This window comes from Cinclus cinclus, chromosome 27 (genome assembly GCF_963662255.1).
Source record: "Cinclus cinclus chromosome 27, bCinCin1.1, whole genome shotgun sequence".
In the NCBI taxonomy this organism is placed as follows: domain Eukaryota; kingdom Metazoa; phylum Chordata; class Aves; order Passeriformes; family Cinclidae; genus Cinclus; species Cinclus cinclus.
The window spans coordinates 300,001-319,707 of NC_085072.1; positions in this window are offsets into that span (position 1 = coordinate 300,001).

The following is a 19,707-nucleotide window of genomic DNA, read 5'->3' on the forward strand; positions in this document are numbered from 1 at the left end:
TAACCCTAACTTTTCCCCTAGAAGCCAAACTCAAGAACCCTCAATGCAGATGTCGTTTTGTGGGGCGCGTTTGGGGCTCCGATGGCAGCCAGGTTTGGAGGAGGGGGCAGCTTTGGTCTGGGAGAAATCCTCGTCCTTATGGAATTTTTGTAGTCTAAAGCCCAGCACGGGCCGCAGGCTAGTTAGGCAAGTTGGCTTTGAAAGGAGGCACTTTTCCGCAAGAAGCCAATCTCAAGAGCCCACTTGGCAGATGTCATTTTGTAGGGCGCGTTTGGGCTTCCGATGGCAGCCAGGTTTGGAGGAGGGGGCAGCTTTGATCTGGGAGAAATCCTCGTCCTTATGGAATTTTTGTAGGCAAAAGCCCAGGACGGGCCGCAGGCAAGTTGGCTTTGAAAGGAGGCACTTCCACCCAAGAAGCCAAACTCAAGAGCCCACTTGGCAGGTGTCATTTTGTAGGGCACGTTTGGGCCTCCGATGGCAGCCAGGTTTGGAGGAGGGGGCAGCTTTGGTCTGGGAGAAATCCTCGTCCTTATGGAATTTTTGTAGGCAAAAGCCCTGCATGGGCCGCAGGCAAGTTGACTCCGAAAGGAGGCACTTTTCCCCAGGAAGCCAAACTCAAGAACCCTCAATGCAGGTGTCATTTTGTGGGGCGCGTTTGGGCCTCCGATGGCAGCCAGGTTTGGAGGAGGGGGCAGCTTTGGTCTGGGAGAAATCCTCGTCCTTCTGGAATTTTTGGAGGCAAAAGCCCAGGACGGGCCGCAGGCAAGTTAGGCAAGTTGGCTCCGAAAGGAGGCACTTTTCCCCAAGAAGCCAAACTCAAGATCCCTCAATGCAGATGTCATTTTGTGGGGCGCGTTTGGGCCTCTGATGGCAGGCAGGTTTGGAGGAGGGGGCAGCTTTGGTCTGGGAGAAATCCTCGTCCTTCTGGAATTTTTGTAGCAAAAGCCCGGGACGGGACACAGGCAAGTTGGTTTTGAAAGGAGTCACTTTTCCCCAAGAAGCCAAACTCAAGAGCCCACTTGGCAGGTGTCATTTTGTAGGGCACGTTTGGGCCTCCGATGGCAGCCAGGTTTGGAGGAGGGGGCAGCTTTGGCCTGGGAGAAATCCTCGTCCTACTGGAATTTTTGGAGCCAAAAGCCCAGGACGGGCCGCAGGCAAGTTAGGCAAGTTGGCTCCGAAAGGAGGCACTTTTCCCCAAGAAGCCAAACTCAAGAGCCCACTTGGCAAATGTCATTTTGTAGGGCGCGTTTGGGCCTCCGATGGCAGCCAGGTTTGGAGGAGGGGGCAGCTTTGGTCTGGGAGAAATCCTCGTCCTTATGGAATTTTTGTAGCAAAAGCCCAGGACGGGACGCAGGCAAGTTGGCTTTGAAAGGAGGCACTTCCACCCAAGAAGCCAAACTCAAGAGCCCACTTGGCAGGTGTCATTTTGTAGGGCACGTTTGGGCCTCCGATGGCAGCCAGGTTTGGAGGAGGGGGCAGCTTTGGTCTGGGAGAAATCCTCGTCCTTCTGGAATTTTTGTAGGCAAAAGCCCTGCATTGGCCGCAGGCAAGTTGACTCCGAAAGGAGGCACTTTTCCCCAGGAAGCCAAACTCAAGAACCCTCAATGCAGGTGTCATTTTGTGGGGCGCGTTTGGTCCTCCGATGGCAGCCAGGTTTGGAGGAGGGAGCAGCTTTGGTCTGGGAGAAATCCTCGTCCTTATGGAATTTTTGGAGGCAAAAGCCCTGCATTGGCCGCAGGCAAGTTGACTCCGAAAGGAGGCACTTTTCCCCAAGAAGCCAAACTCAAGAGCCCGCTTGGCAGATGTCATTTTGTAGGGCGCGTTTGGGCCTCCGATGGCAGCCAGGTTTGGCGGAGGGGGCAGCTTTGGTCTGGGAGGAATCCTCGTCCTTATGGAATTTTTGTAGCAATCGTCCGGGACGGGACGCATGCAAGTTGGTTTTGAAAGGAGTCACTTTTCCCCAAGAAGCCAAACTCAAGAGCCCACTTGGCAGATGTCATTTTGTAGGGCGCGTTTGGGCCTCCGATGGCAGCCAGGTTTGGAGGAGGGAGCAGCTTTGGTCTGGGAGAAATCCTTGTCCTTCTGGAATTTTTGTAGGCAAAAGCCCAGGACGGGCCGCAGGCAAGTTAGGCAAGTTGGCTTTGAAAGGAGGCACTTTTCCCCAAGAAGCCAAACTCAAGAGCCCACTTGGCAGGTGTCATTTTGTAGGGCGCGTTTGGGCCTCCGATGGCAGCCAGGTTTGGAGGAGGGGGCAGCTTTGGTCTGGGAGAAATCCTCGTCCTTCTGGAATTTTTGTACTCAAAAGCCCAGGACGGGCCGCAGGCAAGTTAGGCAAGTTGGCTCCGAAAGGAGGCACTTTTCCCCAAGAAGCCAAACGCAAGAACCCACAATGCAGATGTCATTTTGTAGGGCGCGTTTGGGCCTCCGATGGCAGCCAGGTTTGGAGGAGGGGGCAGCTTTGTTCTGGGAGAAATCCTCGTCCTTATGGAATTTTTGTAGGCAAAAGCCCTGCATGGGCCGCCGGCAAGTTGACTCCGAAAGGAGGCAATTTTCCCCAAGAAGCCAAACTCAAGAGCCCACTTGGCAGGTGTCATTTTGTAGGGCGCGTTTGGGCCTCCGATGGCAGCCAGGTTTGGAGGAGGGGGCAGCTTTGATCTGGGAGAAATCCTCGTCCTTATGGAATTTTTGTAGGCAAAACCCCTGCATGAGCCGCAGGCAAGTTGACTCCGAAAGGAGGCACTTTTCCCCAGAAAGCCAAACTCAAGAGCCCACTTGGCAGATGTCATTTTGTAGGGCGCGTTTGGGCCTCCGATGGCAGCCAGGTTTGGAGGAGGGGGCAGCTTTGGTCTGGGAGGAATCCTCGTCCTTATGGAATTTTTGTAGCAAAAGCCCAGGACGGGACGCAGGCAAGTTGGTTTTGAAAGGAGTCACTTTTCCCCAAGATGCCAAACTCAAGAGCCGACTTGGCAGGTGTCATTTTGTAGGGCGCGTTTGGGCCTCCGATGTCAGCCAGGTTTGGAGGAGGGGGCAGCTTTGGTCTGGGAGAAATCCTCGTCCTTATGGAATTTTTGTAGGCAAAAACCCCACATGGGCCGCAGGCAAGTTAGGCAAGTTGACTCCGAAAGGAGGCACTTTTCCCCAAGAAGCCAAACTCAAGAACCCTCAAATGCAGATGTCATTTTGTGGGGCGCGTTTGGGCCTCCGATGGCAGCCAGGTTTGGAGGAGGGGGCAGCTTTGGTCTGGGAGAAATCCTCGTCCTTATGGAATTTTTGTAGTCTAAAGCCCAGCACGGGCCGCAGGCTAGTTAGGCAAGTTGGCTTTGAAAGGAGTCACTTTCCCCCAAGAAGCCAAACTCAAGAGCCCACTTGGCAGATGTCATTTTGTAGGGCGCGTTTGGGCCTCCGATGGCAGCCAGGTTTGGAGGAGGGGGCAGCTTTGGTCTGGGAGAAATCCTCGTCCTTATGGAATTTTTGTAGGCAAAAGCCCAGGACGGGCCGCAGGCAAGTTGGCTTTGAAAGGAGGTACTTCCACCCAAGAAGCCAAATTCAAGAGCCCACTTGGCAGATGTCATTTTGTAGGGCACGTTTCGGCCTCCGATGGCAGCCAGGTTTGGAGGAGGGGGCAGCTTTGGTCTGGGAGAAATCCTCGTCCTTATGGAATTTTTGTAGGCAAAAACCCCGCATGGGCCGCAGGCAAGTTAGGCAAGTTGCTTTGAAAGGAGGCACTTTCCCCCAAGAAGCCAAACTCAAGAACCCACAATGCAGATGTCATTTTGTAGGGCGCGTTTGGGCCTCCGATGGCAGCCAGGTTTGGAGGAGGGGGCAGCTTTGGTCTGGGAGAAATCCTCGTCCTTATGGAATTTTTGTAGCAAAAGCCCAGGATGGGCCGCAGGCAAGTTAGGCAAGTTGGCTCCGAAAGGAGGCACTTTTCCCCAAGAAGCCAAACTCAAGAGCCCACTTGGCAGATGTCATTTTGTAGGGCGCGTTTGGGCCTCCGATGGCAGCCAGGTTTGGAGGAGGGGGCAGCTTTGGTCTGGGAGAAATCCTCGTCCTTATGGAATTTTTGTAGGCAAAAGCCCAGGACGGGCCGCAGGCAAGTTGGCTTTGAAAGGAGGCACTTCCACCCAAGAAGCCAAACTCAAGAGCCCACTTGGCAGGTGTCATTTTATAGGGCACGTTTGGGCCTCCAATGGCAGCCAGGTTTGGAGGAGGGGGCAGCTTTGGTCTGGGAGAAATCCTCGTCCTTATGGAATTTTTGGAGGCAAAAGCCCTGCATGGGCCGCAGGCAAATTGCCTCCGAAAGGAGGCACTTTTCCCCAGGAAGCCAAACTCAAGAACCCTCAATGCAGGTGTCATTTTGTGGGGCGCGTTTGGGCCTCCGATGGTAGCCAGGTTTGGAGGAGGGGGCAGCTTTGGTCTGGGAGAAATCCTCGTCCTTCTGGAATTTTTGAGGCAAAAGCCCAGGACGGGCCGCAGGCAAGTTAGGCAATTTGGCACCGAAAGGAGGCACTTTTCCCCAAGAAGCCAAACTCAAGAGCCCACTTGGCAGATGTCATTTTGTAGGGCGCCTTTGGGCCTCTGATGGCAGCCAGGTTTGGAGGAGGGGGCAGCTTTGGTCTGGGAGAAATCCTCGTCCTTATGGAATTTTTGTAGGCAAAAACCCCGCATGGGCCGCAGGCAAGTTAGGCAAGTTGCTTTGAAAGGAGGCACTTTCCCCCAAGAAGCCAAACTCAAGAACCCACAATGCAGATGTCATTTTGTAGGGCGCGTTTGGGCCTCCGATGGCAGCCAGGTTTGGAGGAGGGGGCAGCTTTGGTCTGGGAGAAATCCTCGTCCTTATGGAATTTTTGTAGCAAAAGCCCAGGATGGGCCGCAGGCAAGTTAGGCAAGTTGGCTCCGAAAGGAGGCACTTTTCCCCAAGAAGCCAAACTCAAGAGCCCACTTGGCAGATGTCATTTTGTAGGGCGCGTTTGGGCCTCCGATGGCAGCCAGGTTTGGAGGAGGGGGCAGCTTTGGTCTGGGAGAAATCCTCGTCCTTATGGAATTTTTGTAGGCAAAAGCCCAGGACGGGCCGCAGGCAAGTTGGCTTTGAAAGGAGGCACTTCCACCCAAGAAGCCAAACTCAAGAGCCCACTTGGCAGGTGTCATTTTGTAGGGCACGTTTGGGCCTCCAATGGCAGCCAGGTTTGGAGGAGGGGGCAGCTTTGGTCTGGGAGAAATCCTCGTCCTTCTGGAATTTTTGGAGGCAAAAGCCCTGCATGGGCCGCAGGCAAGTTGACTCCGAAAGGAGGCACTTTTCCCCAGGAAGCCAAACTCAAGAACCCTCAATGCAGGTGTAATTTTGTGGGGCGCGTTTGGGCCTCCGATGGCAGCCAGGTTTGGAGGAGGGGGCAGCTTTGGTCTGGGAGAAATCCTCGTCCTTCTGGAATTTTTGGAGGCAAAAGCCCAGGACGGGCCGCAGGCAAGTTAGGCAAGTTGGCTCCGAAAGGAGGCACTTTTCCCCAAGAAGCCAAACTCAAGAGCCCACTTGGCAGATGTCATTTTGTAGGGCGCGTTTGGGCCTCCGATGTCAGCCAGGTTTGGAGGAGGGGGCAGCTTTGGTCTGGGAGAAATCCTCGTCCTTATGGAATTTTTGTAGTCTAAAGCCCAGGACGGGCCGCAGGCTAGTTAGGCAAGTTGGCTCCGAAAGGAGGCACTTTTCCCCAAGAAGCCAAACTCAAGAGCCCACTTGGCAGGTGTCATTTTGTAGGGCGCGTTTGGGCCTCCGATGGCAGCCAGGTTTGGAGGAGGGGGCAGCTTTGGTCTGGGAGAAATCCTCGTCCTTCTGGAATTTTTGGAGGCAAAAGCCCTGCATGGGCCGCCGGCAAGTTGACTCCGAAAGGAGGCACTTTTCCGCAAGAAGCCAAACTCAAGAGCCCGCTTGGCAGATGTCATTTTGTAGGGCGCGTTTGGGCCTCCGATGGCAGCCAGGTTTGGCGGAGGGGGCAGCTTTGGTCTGGGAGGAATCCTCGTCCTTATGGAATTTTTGTAGGCAAAAGCCCTGCATGGGCCGCCGGCAAGTTGACTCCGAAAGGAGGCAATTTTCCCCAAGAAGCCAAACTCAAGAGCCCACTTGGCAGGTGTCATTTTGTAGGGCGCGTTTGGGCCTCCGATGGCAGCCAGGTTTGGAGGAGGGGGCAGCTTTGGTCTGGGAGAAATCCTCGTCCTTATGGAATTTTTGTAGGCAAAACTCCTGCATGAGCCGCAGGCAAGTTGACTCCGAAAGGAGGCACTTTTCCCCAGAAAGCCAAACTCAAGAGCCCACTTGGCAGATGTCATTTTGTAGGGCGCGTTTGGGCTTCCGATGGCAGCCAGGTTTGGAGGAGGGGGCAGCTTTGGTCTGGGAGGAATCCTCGTCCTTATGGAATTTTTGTAGCAAAAGCCCGGGACTGGACGCAGGCAAGTTGGTTTTGAAAGGAGTCACTTTTCCCCAAGAAGCCAAACTCAAGAGCCCACTTGGCAGGTGTCATTTTCTAGGGTGCGTTTGGGCCTCCGATGTCAGCCAGGTTTGGAGGAGGGGGCAGCTTTGGTCTGGGAGAAATCCTCGTCCTTATGGAATTTTTGTAGTCTAAAGCCCAGCACGGGCCGCAGGCTAGTTAGGCAAGTTGGCTTTGAAAGGAGGCACTTTTCTGCAAGAAGCCAATCTCAAGAGCCCACTTGGCAGATGTCATTTTGTAGGGCGGGTTTGGGCCTCCGATGGCAGCTAGGTTTGGAGGAGGGGGCAGCTTTGGTCTGGGAGAAATCCTCGTCCTTATGGAATTTTTGTAGGCAAAAGCCCAGGACCGGCCGCAGGCAAGTTGGCTTTGAAAGGAGGCACTTCCACCCAAGAAGCCAAACTCAAGAGCCCACTTGGCAGGTGTCATTTTGTAGGGCACGTTTGGGCCTCCGATGGCAGCCAGGTTTGGAGGAGGGGGCAGCTTTGGTCTGGGAGAAATCCTCGTCCTTCTGGAATTTTTGTAGGCAAAAGCCCTGCATGGGCCGCAGGCAAGTTGACTCCGAAAGGAGGCACTTTCCCCCAGGAAGCCAAACTCAAGAACCCTCAATGCAGGTGTCATTTTGTGGGGCGCGTTTGGGCCTCCGATGGCAGCCAGGTTTGGAGGAGGGGGCAGCTTTGGTCTGGGAGAAATCCTCGTCCTGCTGGAATTTTTGGAGGCAAAAGCCCAGGACGGGCCGCAGGCAAGTTAGGCAAGTTGGCTCCGAAAGGAGGCACTTTTCCCCAAGAAGCCAAACTCAAGAGCCCACTTGGCAGATGTCATTTTGTGGGGCGCATTTGGGCCTCTGATGGCAGCCAGGTTTGGAGGAGGGGGCAGCTTTGGCCTGGGAGAAATCCTCGTCCTTCTGGAATTTTTGTAGGCAAAAGCCCAGGACGGGCCGCAGGCAAGTTAGGCAAGTTGGCTCCAAAAGGAGGCACTTTTCCCCAAGAAGCCAAACTCAAGAGCCCACTTGGCAGATGTCATTTTGTAGGGCGCGTTTGGGCCTCCGATGGCAGCCAGGTTTGGAGGAGGGGGCAGCTTTGGTCTGGGAGAAATCCTCGTCCTTATGGAATTTTTGTAGTCAAAAGCCCAGCACGGGCCGCAGGCAAGTTAGGCAAGTTGGCTTTGAAAGGAGGCACTTTTCCGCAAGAAGCCAAACTCAAGAGCCCACTTGGCAAATGTCATTTTGTAGGGCGCGTTTGGGCCTCCGATGGCAGCCAGGTTTGGAGGAGGGGGCAGCTTTGGTCTGGGAGAAATCCTTGTCCTTATGGAATTTTTGTAGCAAAAGCCCAGGACGGGCCGCAGGCAAGTTGGCTTTGAAAGGAGGCACTTCCACCCAAGAAGCCAAACTCAAGAGCCCACTTGGCAGGTGTCATTTTGTAGGGCACGTTTGGGCCTCCGATGGCAGCCAGGTTTGGAGGAGGGGGCAGCTTTGGTCTGGGAGAAATCCTCGTCCTTCTGGAATTTTTGTAGGCAAAAGCCCTGCATGGGCCGCAGGCAAGTTGACTCCGAAAGGAGGCACTTTTCCGCAAGAAGCCAAACTCAAGAGCCCACTTGGCAGGTGTCATTTTGTGGGGCGCGTTTGGGCCTCCGATGGCAGCCAGGTTTGGAGGAGGGGGCAGCTTTGGTCTGGGAGAAATCCTTGTCCTTATGGAATTTTTGTAGCAAAAGCCCAGGACGGGCCGCAGGCAAGTTAGGCAATTTGGCTCCGAAAGGAGGCACTTTTCCCCAAGAAGCCAAACTCAAGAGCCCACTTGGCAGATGTCATTTTGTAGGGCGCGTTTGGGCCTCTGATGGCAGCCAGGTTTGGAGGAGGGGGCAGCTTTGGTCTGGGAGAAATCCTCGTCCTTATGGAATTTTTGTAGGCAAAAGCCCAGCACAGGCCGCAGGCTAGTTAGGCAAGTTGGCTCCGAAAGGAGGCACTTTTCCCCAAGAAGCCAAACTCAAGAGCCCACTTGGCAGGTGTCATTTTGTAGGGCGCGTTTGGGCCTCCGATGGCAGCCAGGTTTGGAGGAGGGAGCAGCTTTGGTCTGGGAGAAATCCTTGTCCTTCTGGAATTTTTGTAGGCAAAAGCCCAGGACGGGCCGCAGGCAAGTTAGGCAAGTTGGCTTTGAAAGGAGGCACTTTTCCCCAAGAAGCCAAACTCAAGAGCCCACTTGGCAGGTGTCATTTTGTAGGGCGCGTTTGGGCCTCCGATGGCAGCCAGGTTTGGAGGAGGGGGCAGCTTTGGCCTGGGAGAAATCCTCGTCCTTCTGGAATTTTTGTAGTCAAAAGCCCAGGACGGGCCGCAGGCAAGTTAGGCAAGTTGGCTCCGAAAGGAGGCACTTTTCCCCAAGAAGCCAAACTCAAGAACCCACAATGCAGATGTCATTTTGTAGGGCGCGTTTGGGCCTCCGATGGCAGCCAGGTTTGGAGGAGGGGGCAGCTTTGTTCTGGGAGAAATCCTCGTCCTTCTGGAATTTTTGTAGGCAAAAGCCCTGCATGGGCCGCCGGCAAGTTGACTCCGAAAGGAGGCACTTTTCCCCAAGAAGCCAAACTCAAGAGCCCACAATGCAGATGTCATTTTGTAGCGCGCGTTTGGGCCTCCGATGGCAGCCAGGTTTGGAGGAGGGGGCAGCTTTGGTCTGGGAGAAATCCTCGTCCTTCTGGAATTTTTGTAGGCAAAAGCCCTGCATGGGCCGCAGGCAAGTTGACTCCGAAAGGAGGCACTTTTCCCCAGAAAGCCAAACTCAAGAGCCCACTTGGCAGATGTCATTTTGTAGGGCGCGTTTGGGCCTCCGATGGCAGCCAGGTTTGGAGGAGGGGGCAGCTTTGGTCTGGGAGGAATCCTCGTCCTTATGGAATTTTTGTAGCAAAAGCCCAGGACGGGACGCAGGCAAGTTGGTTTTGAAAGGAGTCACTTTTCCCCAAGATGCCAAACTCAAGAGCCGACTTGGCAGGTGTCATTTTGTAGGGCGCGTTTGGGCCTCCGATGTCAGCCAGGTTTGGAGGAGGGGGCAGCTTTGGTCTGGGAGAAATCCTCGTCCTTATGGAATTTTTGTAGGCAAAAACCCCACATGGGCCGCAGGCAAGTTAGGCAAGTTGACTCCGAAAGGAGGCACTTTTCCCCAAGAAGCCAAACTCAAGAACCCTCAAATGCAGATGTCATTTTGTGGGGCGCGTTTGGGCCTCCGATGGCAGCCAGGTTTGGAGGAGGGGGCAGCTTTGGTCTGGGAGAAATCCTCGTCCTTATGGAATTTTTGTAGTCTAAAGCCCAGCACGGGCCGCAGGCTAGTTAGGCAAGTTGGCTTTGAAAGGAGGCACTTTTCCGCAAGAAGCCAAATTCAAGAGCCCACTTGGCAGATGTCATTTTGTAGGGCGCGTTTGGGCCTCCGATGGCAGCCAGGTTTGGAGGAGGGGGCAGCTTTGGTCTGGGAGAAATCCTCGTCCTTATGGAATTTTTGTAGGCAAAAGCCCAGGACCGGCCGCAGGCAAGTTGGCTTTGAAAGGAGGTACTTCCACCCAAGAAGCCAAACTCAAGAGCCCACTTGGCAGATGTCATTTTGTAGGGCACGTTTCGGCCTCCGATGGCAGCCAGGTTTGGAGGAGGGGGCAGCTTTGGTCTGGGAGAAATCCTCGTCCTTATGGAATTTTTGTAGGCAAAAACCCCGCATGGGCCGCAGGCAAGTTAGGCAAGTTGCTTTGAAAGGAGGCACTTTCCCCCAAGAAGCCAAACTCAAGAACCCACAATGCAGATGTCATTATGTAGGGCGCGTTTGGGCCTCCGATGGCAGCCAGGTTTGGAGGAGGGGGCAGCTTTGGTCTGGGAGAAATCCTCGTCCTTCTGGAATTTTTGGAGGCAAAAGCCCAGGACTGGCCGCAGGCAAGTTAGGCAAGTTGGCTCCGAAAGGAGGCACTTTTCCCCAAGAAGCCAAACTCAAGAGCCCACTTGGCAGGTGTCATTTTGTAGGGCGCGTTTGGGCCTCCGATGGCAGCCAGGTTTGGAGGAGGGGGCAGCTTTGGTCTGGGAGAAATCCTCGTCCTTATGGAATTTTTGTAGGCAAAACCCCTGCATGGGCCGCAGGCAAGTTGACTCCGAAAGGAGGCACTTTTCCCCAGAAAGCCAAACTCAAGAGCCCACTTGGCAGATGTCATTTTGTAGGGCGCGTTTGGGCCTCCGATGGCAGCCAGGTTTGGAGGAGGGGGCAGCTTTGGTCTGGGAGAAATCCTCGTCCTTATGGAATTTTTGTAGCAAAAGCCCGGGACGGGACGCAGGCAAGTTGGTTTTGAAAGGAGTCACTTTTCCCCAAGAAGCCAAACTCAAGAGCCCACTTGGCAGGTGTCATTTTCTAGGGCGCGTTTGGGCCTCCGATGTCAGCCAGGTTTGGAGGAGGGGGCAGCTTTGGTCTGGGAGAAATCCTCGTCCTTCTGGAATTTTTGTAGGCAAAAGCCCTGCATGGGCCGCAGGCAAGTTAGGCAAGTTGACTCCGAAAGGAGGCACTTTTCCCCAAGAAGCCAAACTCAAGAACCCTCAATGCAGATGTCATTTTGTGGGGCGCGTTTGGGCCTCCGATGGCAGCCAGGTTTGGAGGAGGGGGCAGCTTTGGTCTGGGAGAAATCCTCGTCCTTATGGAATTTTTGTAGTCTAAAGCCCAGCACGGGCCGCAGGCTAGTTAGGCAAGTTGGCTTTGAAAGGAGGCACTTTTCCGCAAGAAGCCAAACTCAAGAGCCCACTTGGCAGATGTCATTTTGTAGGGCGCGTTTGGGCCTCCGATGGCAGCCAGGTTTGGAGGAGGGGGCAGCTTTGGTCTGGGAGAAATCCTCGTCCTTATGGAATTTTTGGAGGCAAAAGCCCAGGATGGGCCGCAGGCAAGTTGGCTTTGAAAGGAGGCACTTCCACCCAAGAAGCCAAACTCAAGAGCCCACTTGGCAGGTGTCATTTTGTAGGGCACGTTTGGGCCTCCGATGGCAGCCAGGTTTGGAGGAGGGGGCAGCTTTGGTCTGGGAGAAATCCTCGTCCTTCTGGAATTTTTGTAGGCAAAAGCCCTGCATGTGCCGCAGGCAAGTTGACTCCGAAAGGAGGCACTTTTCCCCAGGAAGCCAAACTCAAGAACCCTCAATGCAGGTGTCATTTGGTGGGGCGCGTTTGGGCCTCCGATGGCAGCCAGGTTTGGAGGAGGGGGCAGCTTTGGTCTGGGAGAAATCCTCGTCCTTATGGAATTTTTGTAGGCAAAAGCCCAGGACGGGCCGCAGGCAAGTTGGCTTTGAAAGGAGGTACTTCCACCCAAGAAGACAAACTCAAGAGCCCACTTGGCAGATGTCATTTTGTAGGGCACGTTTCGGCCTCCGATGGCAGCCAGGTTTGGAGGAGGGGGCAGCTTTGGTCTGGGAGAAATCCTCGTCCTTCTGGAATTTTTGTAGGCAAAAGCCCTGCATGGGCCGCAGGCAAGTTGACTCCGAAAGGAGGCACTTTTCCCCAGGAAGCCAAACTCAAGAGCCCGCTTGGCAGATGTCATTTTGTAGGGCGCGTTTGGGCCTCCGATGGCAGCCAGGTTTGGCGGAGGGGGCAGCTTTGGTCTGGGAGAAATCCTCGTCCTTATGGAATTTTTGTAGCAATCGTCCGGGACGGGACGCAGGCAAGTTGGCTTTGAAAGGAGTCACTTTTCCCCAAGAAGCCAAACTCAAGAGCCCACAATGCAGATGTCATTTTGTAGGGCGCGTTTGGGCCTCCGATGGCAGCCAGGTTTGGAGGAGGGAGCAGCTTTGGTCTGGGAGAAATCCTTGTCCTTCTGGAATTTTTGTAGGCAAAAGCCCAGGACGGGCCGCAGGCAAGTTAGGCAAGTTGGCTTTGAAAGGAGGCACTTTTCCCCAAGAAGCCAAACTCAAGAGCCCACTTGGCAGGTGTCATTTTGTAGGGCGCGTTTGGGCCTCCGATGGCAGCCAGGTTTGGAGGAGGGGGCAGCTTTGGTCTGGGAGAAATCCTCGTCCTTATGGAATTTTTGTACTCAAAAGCCCAGGACGGGCCGCAGGCAATTTAGGCAAGTTGGCTCCGAAAGGAGGCACTTTTCCCCAAGAAGCCAAACTCAAGAACCCACAATGCAGATGTCATTTTGTAGGGCGCGTTTGGGCCTCCGATGGCAGCCAGGTTTGGAGGAGGGGGCAGCTTTGTTCTGGGAGAAATCCTCGTCCTTATGGAATTTTTGTAGGCAAAAGCCCTGCATGGGCCGCCGGCAAGTTGACTCCGAAAGGAGGCAATTTTCCCCAAGAAGCCAAACTCAAGAGCCCACTTGGCAGGTGTCATTTTGTAGGGCGCGTTTGGGCCTCCGATGGCAGCCAGGTTTGGAGGAGGGGGCAGCTTTGGTCTGGGAGAAATCCTCGTCCTTATGGAATTTTTGTAGGCAAAACCCCTGCATGAGCCGCAGGCAAGTTGACTCCGAAAGGAGGCACTTTTCCCCAGAAAGCCAAACTCAAGAGCCCACTTGGCAGATGTCATTTTGTAGGGCGCGTTTGGGCCTCCGATGGCAGCCAGGTTTGGAGGAGGGGGCAGCTTTGGTCTGGGAGGAATCCTCGTCCTTATGGAATTTTTGTAGCAAAAGCCCAGGACGGGACGCAGGCAAGTTGGTTTTGAAAGGAGTCACTTTTCCCCAAGAAGCCAAACTCAAGAGCCGACTTGGCAGGTGTCATTTTGTAGGGCGCCTTTGGGCCTCCGATGGCAGCCAGGTTTGGAGGAGGGGGCAGCTTTGGTCTGGGAGAAATCCTCGTCCTTATGGAATTTTTGTAGCAAAAGCCCGGGACGGGACGCAGGCAAGTTGGTTTTGAAAGGAGTCACTTTTCCCCAAGAAGCCAAACTCAAGAGCCCACTTGGCAGGTGTCATTTTCTAGGGCGCGTTTGGGCCTCCGATGTCAGCCAGGTTTGGAGGAGGGGGCAGCTTTGGTCTGGGAGAAATCCTCGTCCTTCTGGAATTTTTGTAGGCAAAAACCCCGCATGGGCCGCAGGCAAGTTAGGCAAGTTGACTCCGAAAGGAGGCACTTTTCCCCAAGAAGCCAAACTCAAGAACCCTCAATGCAGATGTCATTTTGTGGGGCGCGTTTGGGCCTCCGATGGCAGCCAGGTTTGGAGGAGGGGGCAGCTTTGGTCTGGGAGAAATCCTCGTCCTTATGGAATTTTTGTAGTCTAAAGCCCAGGACGGGCCGCAGGCTAGTTAGGCAAGTTGGCTTTGAAAGGAGGCACTTTTCCGCAAGAAGCCAAACTCAAGAGCCCACTTGGCAGATGTCATTTTGTAGGGCGCGTTTGGGCCTCCGATGGCAGCCAGGTTTGGAGGAGGGGGCAGCTTTGGTCTGGGAGAAATCCTCGTCCTTATGGAATTTTTGGAGGCAAAAGCCCAGGATGGGCCGCAGGCAAGTTGGCTTTGAAAGGAGGCACTTCCACCCAAGAAGCCAAACTCAAGAGCCCACTTGGCAGGTGTCATTTTGTAGGGCACGTTTGGGCCTCCGATGGCAGCCAGGTTTGGAGGAGGGGGCAGCTTTGGTCTGGGAGAAATCCTCGTCCTTCTGGAATTTTTGTAGGCAAAAGCCCTGCATGTGCCGCAGGCAAGTTGACTCCGAAAGGAGGCACTTTTCCCCAGGAAGCCAAACTCAAGAACCCTCAATGCAGGTGTCATTTGGTGGGGCGCGTTTGGGCCTCCGATGGCAGCCAGGTTTGGAGGAGGGGGCAGCTTTGGTCTGGGAGAAATCCTCGTCCTTATGGAATTTTTGTAGGCAAAAGCCCAGGACGGGCCGCAGGCAAGTTGGCTTTGAAAGGAGGTACTTCCACCCAAGAAGACAAACTCAAGAGCCCACTTGGCAGATGTCATTTTGTGGGGCGCGTTTGGGCCTCCGATGGCAGCCAGGTTTGGAGGAGGGGGCAGCTTTGGTCTGGGAGAAATCCTCGTCCTTATGGAATTTTTGTAGTCTAAAGCCCAGCACGGGCCGCAGGCTAGTTAGGCAAGTTGGCTTTGAAAGGAGGCACTTTTCCGCAAGAAGCCAAACTCAAGAGCCCACTTGGCAAATGTCATTTTGTAGGGCGCGTTTGGGCCTCCGATGGCAGACAGGTTTGGAGGAGGGGGCAGCTTTGGTCTGGGAGAAATCCTCGTCCTTTTGGAATTTTTGTAGCAAAAGCCCAGGACGGGCCGCAGGCAAGTTGGCTTTGAAAGGAGGCACTTCCACCCAAGAAGCCAAACTCAAGAGCCCACTTGGCAGGTGTCATTTTGTAGGGCACGTTTGGGCCTCCGATGGCAGCCAGGTTTGGAGGAGGGGGCAGCTTTGGTCTGGGAGAAATCCTCGTCCTTCTGGAATTTTTGTAGGCAAAAGCCCTGCATGGGCCGCAGGCAAGTTGACTCCGAAAGGAGGCACTTTTCCCCAGGAAGCCAAACTCAAGAGCCCGCTTGGCAGATGTCATTTTGTAGGGCGCGTTTGGGCCTCCGATGGCAGCCAGGTTTGGCGGAGGGGGCAGCTTTGGTCTGGGAGAAATCCTCGTCCTTATGGAATTTTTGTAGCAATCGTCCGGGACGGGACGCAGGCAAGTTGGTTTTGAAAGGAGTCACTTTTCCCCAAGAAGCCAAACTCAAGAGCCCACAATGCAGATGTCATTTTGTAGGGCGCGTTTGGGCCTCCGATGGCAGCCAGGTTTGGAGGAGGGAGCAGCTTTGGTCTGGGAGAAATCCTTGTCCTTCTGGAATTTTTGTAGGGAAAAGCCCAGGACGGGCCGCAGGCAAGTTAGGCAAGTTGGCTTTGAAAGGAGGCACTTTTCCCCAAGAAGCCAAACTCAAGAGCCCACTTGGCAGGTGTCATTTTGTAGGGCGCGTTTGGGCCTCCGATGGCAGCCAGGTTTGGAGGAGGGGGCAGCTTTGGTCTGGGAGAAATCCTCGTCCTTATGGAATTTTTGTACTCAAAAGCCCAGGACGGGCCGCAGGCAATTTAGGCAAGTTGGCTCCGAAAGGAGGCACTTTTCCCCAAGAAGCCAAACTCAAGAACCCACAATGCAGATGTCATTTTGTAGGGCGCGTTTGGGCCTCCGATGGCAGCCAGGTTTGGAGGAGGGGGCAGCTTTGTTCTGGGAGAAATCCTCGTCCTTATGGAATTTTTGTAGGCAAAAGCCCTGCATGGGCCGCCGGCAAGTTGACTCCGAAAGGAGGCAATTTTCCCCAAGAAGCCAAACTCAAGAGCCCACTTGGCAGGTGTCATTTTGTAGGGCGCGTTTGGGCCTCCGATGGCAGCCAGGTTTGGAGGAGGGGGCAGCTTTGGTCTGGGAGAAATCCTCGTCCTTATGGAATTTTTGTAGGCAAAACCCCTGCATGAGCCGCAGGCAAGTTGACTCCGAAAGGAGGCACTTTTCCCCAGAAAGCCAAACTCAAGAGCCCACTTGGCAGATGTCATTTTGTAGGGCGCGTTTGGGCCTCCGATGGCAGCCAGGTTTGGAGGAGGGGGCAGCTTTGGTCTGGGAGGAATCCTCGTCCTTATGGAATTTTTGTAGCAAAAGCCCAGGACGGGACGCAGGCAAGTTGGTTTTGAAAGGAGTCACTTTTCCCCAAGAAGCCAAACTCAAGAGCCGACTTGGCAGGTGTCATTTTGTAGGGCGCCTTTGGGCCTCCGATGGCAGCCAGGTTTGGAGGAGGGGGCAGCTTTGGTCTGGGAGAAATCCTCGTCCTTATGGAATTTTTGTAGGCAAAAACCCCACATGGGCCGCAGGCAAGTTAGGCAAGTTGACTCCGAAAGGAGGCACTTTTCCCCAAGAAGCCAAACTCAAGAGCCCACAATGCAGATGTCATTTTGTAGGGCGCGTTTGGGCCTCCGATGGCAGCCAGGTTTGGAGGAGGGGGCAGCTTTGGTCTGGGAGAAATCCTTGTCCTTCTGGAATTTTTGTAGGCAAAAGCCCAGGACGGGCCGCAGGCAAGTTAGGCAGGTTGGCTTTGAAAGGAGGCACTTTTCCCCAAGAAGCCAAACTCAAGAGCCCACTTGGCAGGTGTCATTTTGTAGGGCGCGTTTGGGCCTCCGATGGCAGCCAGGTTTGGAGGAGGGGGCAGCTTTGGTCTGGGAGAAATCCTCGTCCTTATGGAATTTTTGTACTCAAAAGCCCAGGACGGGCCGCAGGCAATTTAGGCAAGTTGGCTCCGAAAGGAGGCACTTTTCCCCAAGAAGCCAAACTCAAGAACCCACAATGCAGATGTCATTTTGTAGGGCGCGTTTGGGCCTCCGATGGCAGCCAGGTTTGGAGGAGGGGGCAGCTTTGTTCTGGGAGAAATCCTCGTCCTTATGGAATTTTTGTAGGCAAAAGCCCTGCATGGGCCGCCGGCAAGTTGACTCCGAAAGGAGGCAATTTTCCCCAAGAAGCCAAACTCAAGAGCCCACTTGGCAGGTGTCATTTTGTAGGGCGCGTTTGGGCCTCCGATGGCAGCCAGGTTTGGAGGAGGGGGCAGCTTTGGTCTGGGAGAAATCCTCGTCCTTATGGAATTTTTGTAGGCAAAACCCCTGCATGAGCCGCAGGCAAGTTGACTCCGAAAGGAGGCACTTTTCCCCAGAAAGCCAAACTCAAGAGCCCACTTGGCAGATGTCATTTTGTAGGGCGCGTTTGGGCCTCCGATGGCAGCCAGGTTTGGAGGAGGGGGCAGCTTTGGTCTGGGAGGAATCCTCGTCCTTATGGAATTTTTGTAGCAAAAGCCCAGGACGGGACGCAGGCAAGTTGGTTTTGAAAGGAGTCACTTTTCCCCAAGAAGCCAAACTCAAGAGCCGACTTGGCAGGTGTCATTTTGTAGGGCGCCTTTGGGCCTCCGATGGCAGCCAGGTTTGGAGGAGGGGGCAGCTTTGGTCTGGGAGAAATCCTCGTCCTTATGGAATTTTTGTAGGCAAAAACCCCACATGGGCCGCAGGCAAGTTAGGCAAGTTGACTCCGAAAGGAGGCACTTTTCCCCAAGAAGCCAAACTCAAGAGCCCACAATGCAGATGTCATTTTGTAGGGCGCGTTTGGGCCTCCGATGGCAGCCAGGTTTGGAGGAGGGAGCAGCTTTGGTCTGGGAGAAATCCTTGTCCTTCTGGAATTTTTGGAGGCAAAAGCCCAGGACGGGCCGCAGGCAAGTTAGGCAAGTTGGCTTTGAAAGGAGGCACTTTTCCCCAAGAAGCCAAACTCAAGAGCCCACTTGGCAGGTGTCATTTTGTAGGGCGCGTTTGGGCCTCCGATGGCAGCCAGGTTTGGAGGAGGGGGCAGCTTTGGTCTGGGAGAAATCCTCGTCCTTATGGAATTTTTGTACTCAAAAGCCCAGGACGGGCCGCAGGCAAGTTAGGCAAGTTGGCTCCGAAAGGAGGCACTTTTCCCCAAGAAGCCAAACTCAAGAACCCACAATGCAGATGTCATTTTGTAGGGCGCGTTTGGGCCTCCGATGGCAGCCAGGTTTGGAGGAGGGGGCAGCTTTGTTCTGGGAGAAATCCTCGTCCTTATGGAATTTTTGTAGGCAAAAGCCCTGCATGGGCCGCCGGCAAGTTGACTCCGAAAGGAGGCACTTTCCCCCAAGAAGCCAAACTCAAGAGACCACTTGGCAGGTGTCATTTTGTAGGGCGCGTTTGGGCCTCCGATGGCAGCCAGGTTTGGAGGAGGGGGCAGCTTTGGTCTGGGAGAAATCCTCGTCCTTATGGAATTTTTGGAGGCAAAACCCCTGCATGAGCCGCAGGCAAGTTGACTCCGAAAGGAGGCACTTTTCCCCAGAAAGCCAAACTCAAGGGCCCACTCGGCAGATGTCATTTTGTAGGGCGCGTTTGGGCCTCCGATGGCAGCCAGGTTTGGAGGAGGGGGCAGCTTTGGTCTGGGAGGAATCCTCGTCCTTATGGAATTTTTGTAGCAAAAGCCCAGGACGGGACGCAGGCAAGTTGGTTTTGAAAGGAGTCACTTTTCCCCAAGAAGCCAAACTCAAGAGCCGACTTGGCAGGTGTCATTTTGTAGGGCGCCTTTGGGCCTCCGATGGCAGCCAGGTTTGGAGGAGGGGGCAGCTTTGGTCTGGGAGTAATCCTCGTCCTTATGGAATTTTTGTAGGCAAAAACCCCACATGGGCCGCAGGCAAGTTAGGCAAGTTGACTCCGAAAGGAGGCACTTTTCCCCAAGAAGCCAAACTCAAGAGCCCACAATGCAGATGTCATTTTGTAGGGCGCGTTTGGGCCTCCGATGGCAGCCAGGTTTGGAGGAGGGAGCAGCTTTGGTCTGGGAGAAATCCTTGTCCTTCTGGAATTTTTGGAGGCAAAAGCCCAGGACGGGCCGCAGGCAAGTTAGGCAAGTTGGCTTTGAAAGGAGGCACTTTTCCCCAAGAAGCCAAACTCAAGAGCCCACTTGGCAGGTGTCATTTTGTAGGGCGCGTTTGGGCCTCCGATGGCAGCCAGGTTTGGAGGAGGGGGCAGCTTTGGTCTGGGAGAAATCCTCGTCCTTATGGAATTTTTGTACTCAAAAGCCCAGGACGGGCCGCAGGCAAGTTAGGCAAGTTGGCTCCGAAAGGAGGCACTTTTCCCCAAGAAGCCAAACTCAAGAACCCACAATGCAGATGTCATTTTGTAGGGCGCGTTTGGGCCTCTGATGGCAGCCAGGTTTGGAGGAGGGGGCAGCTTTGTTCTGGGAGAAATCCTCGTCCTTATGGAATTTTTGTAGGCAAAAGCCCTGCATGGGCCGCCGGCAAGTTGACTCCGAAAGGAGGCAATTTTCCCCAAGAAGCCAAACTCAAGAGCCCACTTGGCAGGTGTCATTTTGTAGGGCGCGTTTGGGCCTCCGATGGCAGCCAGGTTTGGAGGAGGGGGCAGCTTTGGTCTGGGAGAAATCCTCGTCCTTATGGAATTTTTGTAGGCAAAACCCCTGCATGAGCCGCAGGCAAGTTGACTCCGAAAGGAGGCACTTTTCCCCAGAAAGCCAAACTCAAGAGCCCACTTGGCAGATGTCATTTTGTAGGGCGCGTTTGGGCCTCCGATGGCAGCCAGGTTTGGAGGAGGGGGCAGCTTTGGTCTGGGAGGAATCCTCGTCCTTATGGAATTTTTGTAGCAAAAGCCCAGGACGGGACACAGGCAAGTTGGTTTTGAAAGGAGTCACTTTTCCCCAAGAAGCCAAACTCAAGAGCTGACTTGGCAGGTGTCATTTTGTAGGGCGCGTTTGGGCCTCCGATGGCAGCCAGGTTTGGAGGAGGGGGCAGCTTTGGTCTGGGAGAAATCCTCG